The 13,305-nt window shown below is 55.5% G+C and overlaps 1 protein-coding gene and 1 long non-coding RNA gene across 4 annotated transcripts in view; one reads left to right on the top strand and one right to left on the bottom strand.

Annotated features, from left to right (window-relative positions):
* CALN1 (calneuron 1) overlaps positions 1 to 6,027 on the bottom strand; it is a 140,097-nt gene extending 134,070 nt beyond the window's left edge. For 2 of the 3 annotated variants that reach the window (XM_063402365.1, XM_063402369.1), the window contains exon 1: positions 5,830 to 6,027. The gene's annotated coding sequence lies outside the window, so the exon portion shown is untranslated. Of the gene's footprint in view, positions 1 to 3,588; positions 4,071 to 5,829 lie in introns of those variants that run through there. The other variant, XM_063402366.1, reaches the window with a different exon arrangement.
* Positions 4,865 to 7,913, top strand: LOC134553078 (uncharacterized). The gene is made up of 3 exons (XR_010081027.1): positions 4,865 to 5,939; positions 6,037 to 6,235; positions 6,656 to 7,913. It is a non-coding gene; the product is annotated as an uncharacterized LOC134553078 (long non-coding RNA).
* The last annotated feature ends 5,392 nt before the right edge of the window (positions 7,914 to 13,305 follow it).

The following is a 13,305-nucleotide window of genomic DNA, read 5'->3' as shown; positions in this document are numbered from 1 at the left end:
GTGCCAGAACAGGAATAAGCCCTTATCACCTCATCACCCACCCTCTCACACGGTTCAGCTCCTCTGGAAAGAGCAGGGACAGCATTTTCCATAGATCCATCTCCTTCCTACATCCCAGAAAAAGCCCCTTTTACAGCTTCCATTCCCGGAGGGAACAGGGTATTAATCAAATATTCCAAAGACAGCACTGTTTCTTCAGTCAGGTCACAGGTGAAAATTTGCACCTTCAATCCATGGTACAACCTAATGGAGAAAAGACTCCATCCACTCTCCCAGCTTGTTTTTATGGATTATCCAAACTGCCTGGATCTTCTTTCCCACTGAGCATTCATCAGGAACTTGGAACAGCTGCGGGGTGGGTGCAGTGGGGCTCCTGCTGTGCCAGGGTGCAGCTGAACAGGGTCCTGCCCCAACAGGCTTTTCTCTGGGTATCCTTTGAGGCCAGGATGGGTTGGGATTAATCCCACTGCTGTTGTTTGCATGACAATGGCTCTGGGATCGGCACCTTTTGTTCCAGAAAATGGGAATTTGCATGTGAACTCACTGAGAGGAATTTATCAAACCAACACAGCTCCGCATGGACTGAGGTGCCAAGGGACAGAGCCCCCCGACAGAAACTGCCTAGCACTGCCACAGCTCCATGTGACAGCAGTTAACATCTCACGTGTGACAGTCACATGTCACAACATCCCCATGTCCATCACCAGGGCACGGGAACCGTGCCCTTCCCAGGAGCCACCATGGACAATCGAGCCCTGCCCATGCTGACATTTGCCAGAGGTCAGGGAGGGATCCTGCCCCTCTGCCCAGCTCTGGGGGCACCTCTGGAGTGATCCTGCCCCTCTGCCCAGCTCTGGGGGCACCTCTGGAGTGATCCTGCCCCTCTGCCCAGCTCTGGGGGCACCTCTGGAGTGATCCTGCCCTTCTGCCCAGCTCTGGGGGCACCTCTGGAGTGATCCTGCCCTTCTGCCCAGCTCTGGGGGCACCTCTGGAGTGATCCTGCCCCTCTGCCCAGCCTGGGGGCACCTCTGGGGTGCCGTGTCCAGCTCTGGATCCTCAGCACAGCAGGGCCAGGAGCTCCTGGAGCAGGGCCAGCACAGGCTGTGAGGATGAGGAGGGACTGGAGCATCTCCGTGCCCACGAAAGGCTGAGGGAGCTGGGGCTGTCCAGCCTGGAGAGGAGCCCCAGCTGAGAGGGGCCCTCAGCCCTGGGTGTCCCTGTGTGCAGGGAGGGGCAGAGCAGGGCCCAGGCTCTGCTCCGGGGGCCCAGCAGTGGCACCAGAGCCACGGGCAGGGACTGAGCCCAGCAATTCCCCCTGCCCAGGAGGCACAACTTCTGCCCTGGGATGTGCCCAGCCCTCAGCAGGCTGCCCAGGGAGGGGCTGCAGTCTCCTCAGCGGGGATATTGCAGAGCCCTCTGGACACAATGCTGTGCCCTGTGCTCTGGGATGGCCCTGCCTGAGGTTCTGTGACACTCTCCTGCTGTCTCCTCCTGCACAGCCCCAGGCCTGGAGCCAGCTGAGGTGTCAAGGGGGTTGCAGATCATTACAAGCCACAAATATCCCGGGGGCAGCCAGGCCAGGTGACTCCTCCACAACAGCAGCAGCTCCATGGCAGCTCCTTGTTCTTAACAACAACAGCTTTCTTGTGCTTAACCCCTGGGAGACCTTTCCTCTTCCCAAGTTAATCCCTTCCCAGCTCCATAGGCTGCTTTGCCACAGCGGATTTATGAGGCAGCAAAAATCAAACCACACTCTGAACAGGTTCCTGTTTCATTTGCAGCTCTGGGGGTGCCAGCCCCTTCCTGCCTTTGCTCCTGCAGTGGAACCTCCAGGAGAAACCTTTCCAAAATCACAGGGGCCTCCTGCCAACTCCCAGTGAAGCATCAGCAGCTCCTGAGGGTTTATTAATCCCCTTTGAAACAGTGCCTGAGGCTCCCAGAGTACTTGGGCTCAAACTGGAGTCCAGGTTTTGGCTGGACCCAGGAGCAACCCAGAGTCAGTCAGTCCTGAGCACAAGAGGGTTTGAAGGGTGAAACCTGCATCAAACCGGGCAACATCTGTACATGACTTTCTTGAAAATCTGCTCTCAAGGATCCCCAGGGCTCCTGACATGATCTGGTTTAACCCTATTTAAAGACAAGCCTCCTGAAGACATCGATTTCTGGCACTCTCTGGGTGACCATGGAACACAAGGTTTGCATTGTCTGGGCAGCCTCTCAACACTTTCCATTCAAGTGGGGGCTTAAAATAATGCACTGAGAGTGGCTTCTGTTCTGTTCTGTTAAAACATGTCCCAAAGGAGGGGGGGGAAAAGGGTAAAAACATCAAAGAAGACAAGAACACAGGCAAGGTGGATGAGCCTGCTCTGACAGGCCACCCGAGCCCAGCCAAGGCACCCAGTGACCACAGCAGATGACCATGATCAGGATGATCCATCCCTGCAGGTCCATGTCCAGATCCTGCCATCCCCTGGCCGTGACTCTGCCACCCCCAGCCCAACACCCCATGCTGGTGTCTGTCCCTCAAGCACTTCCCTCAATAACCGCGCAATTTCATTCATATACTGCGTTTTTACCATTTCAGACTTCTGTAGACTGCTTTTAATTTATCTAATTCCAACTGCAATACCCTGCCAGAGATGGAGAATGGGCTTGACAAACATCCCTTGCTCTAAATAGAAGAATCTATTAGATTCTAGCAGCTCAAAGTAGTAAATTTAGGTTTTATCTCCGTCAGATCCATATTGGTCCCTTCCTGCTCCAGACACCCTGCTGGGTTCCTTTTGTTTAAAGGTGACTGGCAAAGGGAAAGCAGAAATGAGAGCTCTGCCTTGTGTGCCTGGGCTCTTTCCACTCTACAGAGTCAAGGAAGTAGGAAAGGTTAATGCCTACAACAAAAATAGAACTATTTTTCAGCCTCTTCATCAGAAATTCAGCTCTAGTTTGGAGCAGGAAAATTGTGGCTGGTTGGAGATGGACTGGCAGGGCAAGATGGAGCAAATGGCCTGGTGGGACCTTTAAACCCAGCCCTTTGTGCCCACCTGGGGATGGTCCCTGGTGGTGCTATCAAGGAGCCTGGGGAAGGAAAGAGCTCTGGGGCTGTTCAGAACCTGTCTCACAGTGCACTCCTGGGGACTCTGCCACTCTTGCTCAAGGCCTGCAGCTCAATCAGGGTTCAAATTCACCCTTCCCACCTCCACCAGCCTCAGCAGCCGCTTCCAACATCTGCCCGCGTGGGGAGGGACAGGCTTGGCACTACTCACCATTCCTGGGTGAAGAAAAAGAGGGGAAAGTGCCAAAGAGGCCTTTTCATCCCCATAAAGGGGAGTTCAAACTCAGTTATCTCCCTTTAGAAAAGAAACCCTAGTGCAGGTCACCTTCCATGTGAGTGATAGATTCCAGGTGAGCAATTCCCTGTCTGTGCCTGCCAGTCCTTCCAACGCCTGGGTTCAGCAGTGACTGAAGCTCAGCAGTCTGAGCTTAATTACAGAGCAGAAACACCAGATCACACTAATTGCTGATCTCAAAAGCATCCCCTCACCCCCTTCGTAATCTCAGTGTTCCCAGAATGAAATGGAAAAGTCAAACCTGGGCACCCAGCCCTTCCCCTCGCAGCGCGCTGCTCCTTCCCAGGCATCCAGCGGGACGCAGATCCAGGCTCGGGAGCACAGGAGGCTCAGGAGGGAGGTGGGAGCTGCCACAGAAGCTCCATTCTCCCGCTGGGATCAGCTCCCAGCCACTCTCCCTGGATCCCAGGCTGTGCTGTGTCTCCAGGCTGCTCTTGGGAGCGCTGGAGATACGAAGGGCTGGGCCCGGGAATGATCCGTCCGTGCCAGGATGCGTTCACTGAGAGTCAGCAAAACTTTTCAGCCCTTCATTTCATTCTATTATTTCTGCTGATGGCACTATAAATAATTACTCCACACCCTCCGTGTGCTTGAGCTGCTTTGCTGAAAAAAGATGCACATTTTGTTCATCTCTCAACACGCTGCTTGTATTTTTTTTTGGTGGTTTGCAAACCCTGCTCCGTGTTCTCCAGCTCTGCACGATGGAGAGAACGGGTTCCAGGAGCCTCACCCGAGAAGAGTTTGTCTGCAGCCCCACTCAGACCATGGGAACAGGGCTTTTTACCTTTCAGGCACTTTCAGGTTTCCTTGCCAGGTCATTTTCTTCCCTTGGAGCTGGGAACAATGGAGCCATTATCCCACCTCCTGATCACAAGGGACCAGCTCCTTCCTAATGTCACCAAAGTCACAGATGGCTAAAGCACTACCAAGGGGTGGGAAGTGCTGAGGAAAGCAGGGGAAACCAGTAACCCCCAGCCCTGGGGTGCCCAGCATCCCTGTGCCTGCACAGCCCCGCACTTCCCAAGATCAGCACGGAGCCGTGCCATGGATTTCCCTCTGTCCTGGCACCTCTGCTTTTCCTTGCAGCCTTTGTGCCTCCTCCTCTCCAAGTTTCACTCCCTCACTGCTCTGGGCAAAGTGTTTTGCTGCCCACAAACCACCTAAGTCCTGCAGGTGCTCAGATGCTCGTTCTCCAGCCCACGGCTCCGCTCTCCCTGCTCACTTCCAAGTTCCCTGTCCCGTCTCTCTCTCGCTCATGGCAAACACCATTGGTGAGGAGAAAAACCCCCATTTTCCTGACCCCACCGTGCAGCCCCACAGTCCTGTGGGCTTTGGGCCGTGCTGAGTTCACAGGATCCCCTCCCCAAGCCCTCTGCCCTAGGAGGTGAAGGTGAGGCAGAGTTTTTCCCCCTGGATTAAGAAAAGCGGGATTTTTTTGCTGTGCTAACACCTCAACGTGCAGAACATAAACAGCTCCTCTCCTGATTTCCTGAGAGGTGGCCACCATCGAGCACTTCTCATGGAGATTAGTGGCTGCTTTTCCAATCCTATTTCAAGCCTCGAGGAGGCTGCTATTTGTCAAAAGTGTTATTAACCTCCAATAGGCACCAGGATAAATGTTCGCTGGCACAGCCTCCTTCCCTCTGGGATCCGTGCAGGAGAGAGGCTCCCAGGGACCCAGCCTCACCTGGGACCCGGCCGCAAAGACTCAGACGGGCTCTCATGAGGGTCAGGGCACCTTAAAGATGCACCCACCTGAGACGGGGATGAGGGAACCACAATCCATAATTTAAGGGAAAAGCCGCGTTCCGTGGAAATATAAACAGAGAGTTGCTCGGCTAAGGAGGAGAGGAAAATCACTGCCTGAGCGGGGCAGGTCACAGTTAAATGTTCTCTGGGCACAGTGCTTCTGCTGAAGGGCGATTTATCAGCCCAGCTAAGGCCGGGGTGGGTGACAGTGCTGGGGGGACTCCAGCGTGCAAACAACGCTGTCGTTCCCAATAACCCGGGATTCGCTCCGCGAGGCTCTCCTGAACTGCTCTGCATTGCGAGTGCAATGCGCATGGAAGGATGTGGCAAAACTCCCCTAACCTGGGAGAGCCGGGGGACAGAGAGGAGCCGAGCGGCGGCAGCGCGGCGGGGACCAACTTCTGCCGTGATTTATGGGCCAGGCAGCCCAACTTATCTCCTGCTGAACGGCAGCTCCGGGGGAAAGAAGCCACATCTCTGGGTCATGCACTCAATTATTTAAAAGGGAAGGAGGGGAGAGGGAAGGGAGCGGCGGTGGCAGGACAGGCAGCCCCCGGGCCCCAGGTGCGCGGTGGGAAGGCTCCTCCTGCCACCGGCCCCGCGTGAGCCACAGCGACGCGTTAGACTTTCTCCCCGGCAGAGGAAAACACACGGGGAAAGCAGGGGGATGCTCCCAGCTGGCAGCCAGGAGCGGGGAGAAGCCGTGCCCGCAGCCCCGTCCCTCCGCGCGTACCTCCAGCCGCCGGTGCCCGCCGCGCCGCGGTGCCCGTCCATGCCGTGCCGGAGCCCGAGGTGTCCTGGGGAAGCGCGGGCGGCTGCCGTGACTTGGGAATACAGAATATGGTACAAGCTTTAATTAAAAGAGTCTGAAGGCTCTCTCCTGCTCGCTCGTCCTTTTTTTTTCTTTTTTTTTTCTTTTTTTTTTTTTTTTTTTTTGCAGTACCGGATCGGATTTAAAGGGCTAGAACCCCAATTTGGCACCGCTGCTCCCCCCGGGGCGCCGCGCTGCCGCCCGGGCCTGCCAGCGCCAGCGTCCTGCTGCCGCCCGTCGGGGGCATCCTGGCAGCCCGCGGGGCCGGCAGCACCGGGATTTGCGGTGGCAGCAGCAACAATCTGGAAATCGAGGCTCCCTCCAGCAGGTGGGTGGCGAGAGGGTCCCACAGGCAACGGGGTGGGCGAGGGCAGCCCGAGCGCTGCTGAGGGTGCACGGAGCAAAGTTTGTGCTCTAGTAGTGCTCCAGAGAAGTGGGAGGAGGAGGAGGATCGTGTCCCTCTGTCCTGGTGATGGCAGTGCCCAAAGGCGTTGCCCTCCCAGTGCCAGCCCTGGGTGGAGCGGGGTGGTTGGGAAGGGCTGCATCACCCAGGGTGGTGGGGAAGGGGAGGGGGAAGGGCTGCGTCACCCCAGCCCAGCTCTGCAAGACGGGGTCCTCAGCCTCCTGCCCGCATCCCGTGAGCAGGGAAGCAATGCCATTTGGATTTGGAGGCCACTTGCTTGTGCCAAGGCACTGGAGAGACAACCTGGCGCTGGCAGCATGCGAGTGACGCTGATCCCTCCTCCAGCTCCAGGTCCCTCTCCAGACCCAGTCGTTCTCCAGACCTCCGTGAGAACACCCGTCTGCAACAGGCTGGGCTCTCAGTGCCCCTCGGCGGGGCAGGAATGGCTGAGACACGGTGTCAGCCTTCCATCCAGTGTTCCCAAAAAAAAAGGAGAGAGGGGACGAAGAGCAGGGTTTCCAAGGAGCCCTCCTTGGTCCGGATTTTGAGCTCAAATGGAGAAAGCCAAAGAAAACAATGAACACATCTTTCTTATTCTTCTTCTTTATCTTCTTTTACCCGGTTTGACCCCAAAGTGCTACCCACCCTCCCTGGGGCCGGCTCAGAACATCGCGCTCTGGGTGTCCGATCAATGCGTGCCCTGCTCTCCGGGCTGACCCGGTGTTCTGGCTTCCTCTTGCCTCATTAATTACACCCAGGGGTGGGTGCCAGAAGGAAAAGCTGGTTCTAATTCCATGCTGCAACCCAGCTCCAAGCTGCTGGGATAATTAGCAGGTTGTTAATGAACGAGAAGATTCCCACCATGGAGGGAGGAAGGACGGGCAGGGAGGGGAACACCCCTTGGGCCTGGCTGGGAAACCCGCATTGGAGTCGGGGACTCTGTCCCTCAATCCAAGGCTTGGGGCTGCCCTCAGTGCCTGGGAAGATGCTCCCAGCGCCGGGGCTGCGGCCGGATCCGCAGAGCAAGCTCCAAGGACTGTGCTTGGCTGGAGGCCACGCCGGGAGCGGAGCGGCTCCGTGTCCCAGCCGCAGCCTGCGGACACCCATCTGCTCTGGGGACAGGGAGGAGGTGGCTGTGGAGCCTCCTTCTCCATCCCGGGCGGGGCTGACTCGGGGCTGTGGGGTGTTTGGAGATCACCATCACTGTCTGCCAGGGCTCCTGCTGGGGGCTGGAGAGAGTTACCCCGAACACTTCTCTTTGAACCTCTCGTAAAGTGTGGGAACAGCACAGTCCTCCTTCCAAATCAACCTGATACCAAGTGTTGGTACCATTTCCCTGGGTTTAGGCACCAGCTGAAAATTCCTGGGAAAGGCATTGCATGGCAGAGCTGGTGGGAAATTGCTTCTCTAAATACTGAGGGGCAGGGGTGAGATTCCAGCAAAAGCAGGATGTCCTCAGAGGCTCCAGCCCGAGCTGCTGCCATCTCGTGTGTCTCTCCAAGGCATGTGGTTGTTGTTCCTTTAATTATTAATCCTTGCATTGACGTAATCAAATTTGCCCAAGCTTTTAACGGATGTCTAGATGTAAAAAATGAAGAATAAATTTCTTTCCCTCCCTGAAAACTTGTCTCAATCCCATGACCAATTTTATTGCCGTTCTGCTCTAATTTTAAATATAACGAGAAACATTAAGGTTTTCAATTAAAAGATCCCTTCCTTCAGATATTGGAACATAGCCTGAAGTGCAGACCACGTGTGATATTTTTCATTGGGATGGTGTGGGCTAAATCTGATTCCCAGATCAAACACAGTCAGGCTCAGGCTTGCAGTTGGCCAGGTTGGAGAGGCTGAGCTGTTCCACTTTGGGAACAGCCTCAGCCTTGTTTGTGTTTTTAGCTGACTCCTCGTGTTTCTGAAATGAACCTTGCATTTATTCCTTCTCTTTTGTCAGCCTGGGAGTCTGTGGTGAGGGGCAAATGAACCTCATGATGCCATCCAGGACTTGTGGAATTTTTGGCTTTTGACTGTGATATATTTGGTTTTTCCCTTTTCTTTAGAACGAGCTGAACCGTGGCCACAACAGCAGAGATGTTGCTTGTGCAGTGGGCTCAAACCTCAGCTTGATGCCATCCTGGAATCGTGGAATTTTTTGGCTTCTGACTGCAAATATTCACCTTTCCCTTTTCTTTAGAATGAGCAGATCCATGGCCACAACATAGCGGATCTTCCTTGTGCAGTGAGCTCAAACCCCTCATTTGCCACAGTTTCAGTGCTGGGTTCACTGGACACCCTTAATGTGAAGTTTGAGTCATGGAAGGTTTCCTCGTGTGTCCTCTTCCACAGACCCTACAACTTGCACTTGTCCTCCACCCTAAATCTTGCAGGTGGCCCAGTCTGGGCCTGTCTCCTCAGGCCAGGTCCAGGGAGGGTTTGCAGCCTGGCAGATGCCCAGCCCCAGCAGCAGGTGGTGTTTGCAGGAGCCAGGTGCCAGCTGGGCTTGCTGGGGCGCAGTGTCGCTCCCTCAGCATTGCAGGAGCTCATTTCACTCCTGGTGGATTTTGGTTTCCTAATGGGAGTGGCACCACTGATTTTACTGTCCCTGAGGGTGCTCAAGGATGATGTTTCTCATGGAAACATTAGGTTTGTGCAGATGAGATGTAAAGACAGGGTTAGAGACTTCCAAAAAGCACCAAGGGAAGGGCACTTCAGGTGAGAGGAGCTGAAGCAGAGACTGGATCAGGCCCTGGCTCCACCTGCCCTGCCCAGAGCCCCCAGACCCTGCTTGTCCTGCAGGAGGCACCTCTGGTTTACAGCAGCTCAGCAACCCTTCCCAGGCCCTGGAAGGTGCCCTTGGGAGGGGTGGGAAAGCAGTGGGGTGGCACAAGCCCATCCCTCAGGAGCAGAGCTGGGCAGGATCTTGTTCAAACACCACATCATGTCCCTGCTCCATTCCTTTTCCAACCCAGTGAGGCTGCTTGGAAAGCCAGGAATGGCTGAGCTCACAGGAGAGCTGAATTTTCCACTCTTGAACCAAAGAGTGTTAATTTTGCCATTCCTGAGCCCAGAAGTGTTAACTTCTGCCTTCCCTGCAGGTTGTGATGTGGCAGGATGTATCTTTTCTCACTCCATCAGGTTTTTGGAGGCCACACCACTTTGCTTTGGTTTGGGATTAGAGGAGCCCCTTGCTGCCTCCCTCATTCCCAGTTCCCACAGCACAGTCCGGGGGTTTCACTGCTCAGCCCTGCTGGCTCGAGCCCTCCCTCTGACTGATTTAATGAATTCCTGATTCCCAGAGGGGTTTCTGTGATAACCCTCCTGTGCTGCATGGAGCAGGACCCTGGGGATCTGCTTTGGGCAGACAATGGCCTCTCCAAGTGCAAAATTGTGTCAGGCCGAGGAAACTGCCGGCTGCAGTCGCAATGAATCACCCAAATTACAGCCCTTTAATAAAGATAAAAAGCAGAGAGAATAGAACACGCTGCAAACCTATGGGCAGGGGGTTGGTCTCCTGAATCTGAAGGCAAAGCTTTGAAACCCTTGTTTGCTTGCACAGGGGGATTGTTTTGGAGAACTTCAAAAGGAATTTGGAAACAAACAAAAAACTGGTTAAACATGGGGGAGCTGATAATTACAATTTTTTTCCAGATTTGTGAATTAAACTGCATTTCTGATGTATGGATGTGGCTTTTCCTCATCAAAGGCTTATGCCTTCCTTGATCCTGCCCAGCCCAGGACAGGCTTCAGGTAGATCTTGACCCTGCTCAATGCCAGGTTGGCCTCCAAGGAGAGACCCTTTCAAAAGCTGCAAATCTGGCAAAAAACCCCAGCTTCACCCGTGTTTGAAAGGCAGGAATCAGGATCAAACTAATCTTTACCAGGTCTGCTGTAAGGGAATATGATAACAACAAATAAAAAGCAGTATCTAGGTTCCAGATATGGAAAAAAAGGGGATTTTTTGTTTCCACAGTTGGTGGGTGATATTTTGTGTAAGACACACTGAGAGCCAGGGCTGAGCAGGACTGGGGGAGGTTTTCCATGGACAAACGATGGGAATCCCCACTTCCACTGGCAAGCAGCTTGGGAGAAAAATGTGAAGGAGTCCTAAATCATCCCATTTCAGGATATAAATCAGCCTCTGACTGACACTGGGAACAGAAGAGCCCTTATTGATGGGCCGGGTTAGGTTTTCCAAATGTAAAAGAGGAATTAAGGAGCTGTGAGCTGACGGCTTTAACAGCTGCTGCTCCTCCCGGGCTGCTCCCAGCTGCAGCCTCAGGAACAGCCAAGGTCATGGAGCCAGAGCCCCAATCCCTGAACTGTCCATCCTGCTCCCTTCCACAGGGACTGCCCAACACAAACTCCATTTCACCCTGGAGCACAGATCCCAAGGATCTGCTCTTCCAACAGGTTTCAGGACAGGTGGCTGAATAAGCCCAAAATAAATTCTGTGAGAGGAAGAGACAAATTCAGCTCTCATGTGCAGAGAGAACATCACTGCCCAGCCTAAACATGGGGCTTCAATCTCTAAAATCATAGATTCAGTGGGGTTGGGAAAGGCCACAGCCACATGGATTTCAAACCTTTCTGCACATGGGGACTCACCCCTGCCCTGGGAAGCTGTGCCAGGGCTGGACAATCCTTTCCCCAAGGAAAGTTTTCCTGCCAGGCTGGTAGGGGCTGAGAGAAGGAGCTGAGAGTGCTGGGTGAAGATTTTAAGGCTGTAACTCCATAGAAAGCAGGTCCTGTTGGCTCTGCTGCCCACAGTTTTTTGACTGTTTTTTCTGGCTTTCAGCTGAGTCAGACACAGCTGGAAAATTCCAAATTGCCTCAAATCAGGAAAACCTTCAGCTAAACCCCCCCAAGGTTTTGTCTCTGCAGTCTGCTCTGCTCCTGACATGCCCTCCTTGCCCCACACCTGCAGCCCTGGCTGCATTCGCAGGGCTCCTCCATCCCAGCAATTCCTACCTGCCAGCCCAGCCGTATCCCTCTATCCATCCAGGCAGGAGAGGAAGCCAAGGAGAGCCTCAGCAAAGAGCCCAACCTGCCTATTCCCTGTTCCTGATGCATTTTTCAGGCTGTTGGTCCCCCTTGCTCTTTCAGGAGGACACAGAGCCCACATTTAGGATGGAGTGAGCCAGGCTTTGTTACAAGGCCCAGCAGCCACATCCCCCTGTGTGTGGTTTTTCATGTGCCACCACCAATTCTCCACCCAGTGTGGCCAAACCAGCCCATGCCCAGCTCCAGGAGCCCTGTCCTGGGGCCACCAGTCCTGTTGGGTGGCCCTGGCAGTGTGGGACAGAGCTGAGCTGGGAGCCCCCAAAACTACAGAAGCTGAGCCCCTGAGGCCAGGCACTCCCCCCTCCATCTGAGATCAGTCACAGCCCAAAGGGGCTCTGCAAGCATTTTCCATATTTTCTTGGCATCTCCGTGCTTTCCAGCCCACCAAGAGCCCAGGGAAGGGGCTGGTACTGGGCTCAGGTGCCTGCAGGGGCAGGAATGGGATCTTCACCCAGCTCAGGGACCCGGTCCCAGCACCCACCCTGGCTGGGGGAATGTTCCCAGCAAGGAGGAGAGAGTTTGGCTCCCAGGTCACAGGAGTAGGAAAACAGCCATCCATGTGCACTGGGAACAGCCCAGAAACCCCAAATCCTGGCCTGATCCCAGTGTGGGCGGCAGGAAAGGGATTGGGATTCTGTCCCCGTGCTCAGGTGAGAGCCCACCTGCAGAGCTGCCCCAGCCCTGGGCCAGCACAGGCAGCACCTGGAGCTGCTGCAGGAGCCCAGAGGAGGCTCCAGGATGGGCAGAGGGATGGAGCAGCTCTGCTGGGAGGAAAGGCTGGGAGGGCTGGGAATGTTCACCTGGAGAGGAGAGGCTTTGGGGAGACCTAACTGTGACCTTCCAGGACCTGAAGGCAGCCTGCAGGAAACATGGAGAGGGACTTTGGGCAGGGGATGGAGTGCCAGGACAACAGGGAATGGCTTCCCACTGCCAGAGGGCAGGGATGGATGGGATATTGTGAAGGAATTGCTCCCTAGGAGTGGGACAGGTCCTGGCACAGGGTGCCCAGAGCAGCTGTAGCTGCTCCTGGATCCCTGGCAGTGCCCAAGGCCAGGACACTGCGGCTTCGAGCAGCCTGGGACAGTGGAAGGTGTCCTTGCCATGGCAGGGGTGGCACTGGATGGGCTTTAAGGTCCTTCCCAGCCCGACCCTTTCCATGATTCTGTGATTCCGTAACATCCTGACAACCGGGGGTTTCAATCACATTCCAGCCCCTCCGTGCCGTGATTCTGGGTGGATTTTGGATCGCTGGGGCTGTGGCAGAGGCTGCTGTGCCCTGGGGTTCTCTTCTGCCCCAGAACCCTCCCTGGCAGCGCTTCAGAGCCGCGGTCCCAGGGAGCTGCTCCTGCTCTGCTCCGGTGCCCGCAGCTCCGAGGGCTCAGCACGGGCATTGAAGTGCTCTTTGAAGTGCAGCTTCTCTTCCCTGGAATGCAAAGCACGATTTAGGGCTGCCCGATCGTGTCACTGTCCCGCGGGGGAGCACACGAGGAGCAGAGAAGGGAAGGGGTCAGCCCTTCCCGAGGAGGAAGCCCTTCGCATGGACCCGAGGCAACGCTTTAAACAGACCCCCCTTGCTCAGCGCTGCCAGCGGTGCCAGCGCGCGTTTGCAGCCGGGAGTGTCTGTCCCCTGCCCCGGCAGGTGCTGCGGGATCGCTCCTGCTCCCGGGATGCGCCAGCAGCTCCTTACCTCGGCTTCCCGTCTCCATGGCGATGCTCTGCGTCATCCTCTGAGCACGGCGACATCAGCGTGTGCTCCCGGGGACCGGGCAGTGCCAGGGGCTCGCTCCGTGCTGGGGGAAGGTGCCGAGCCGGGATGGGATGGCCGGAAATGCTGCTGGGCCACCTGGCCGTGTCCAATCCTCCCTCAGGGACAGGCTGGGAAGATGGACAAACCCCGCTGCTCCAGAGGCCCTGCAGAGCCCGGCAGAGGGGCTGCA

The sequence above is a fragment of the Prinia subflava genome, chromosome 8, assembly GCF_021018805.1.
Source record: "Prinia subflava isolate CZ2003 ecotype Zambia chromosome 8, Cam_Psub_1.2, whole genome shotgun sequence".
Classification (NCBI taxonomy): Eukaryota; Metazoa; Chordata; class Aves; order Passeriformes; family Cisticolidae; genus Prinia; species Prinia subflava.
This window is presented reverse-complemented; position numbering and strand designations above follow the sequence as displayed.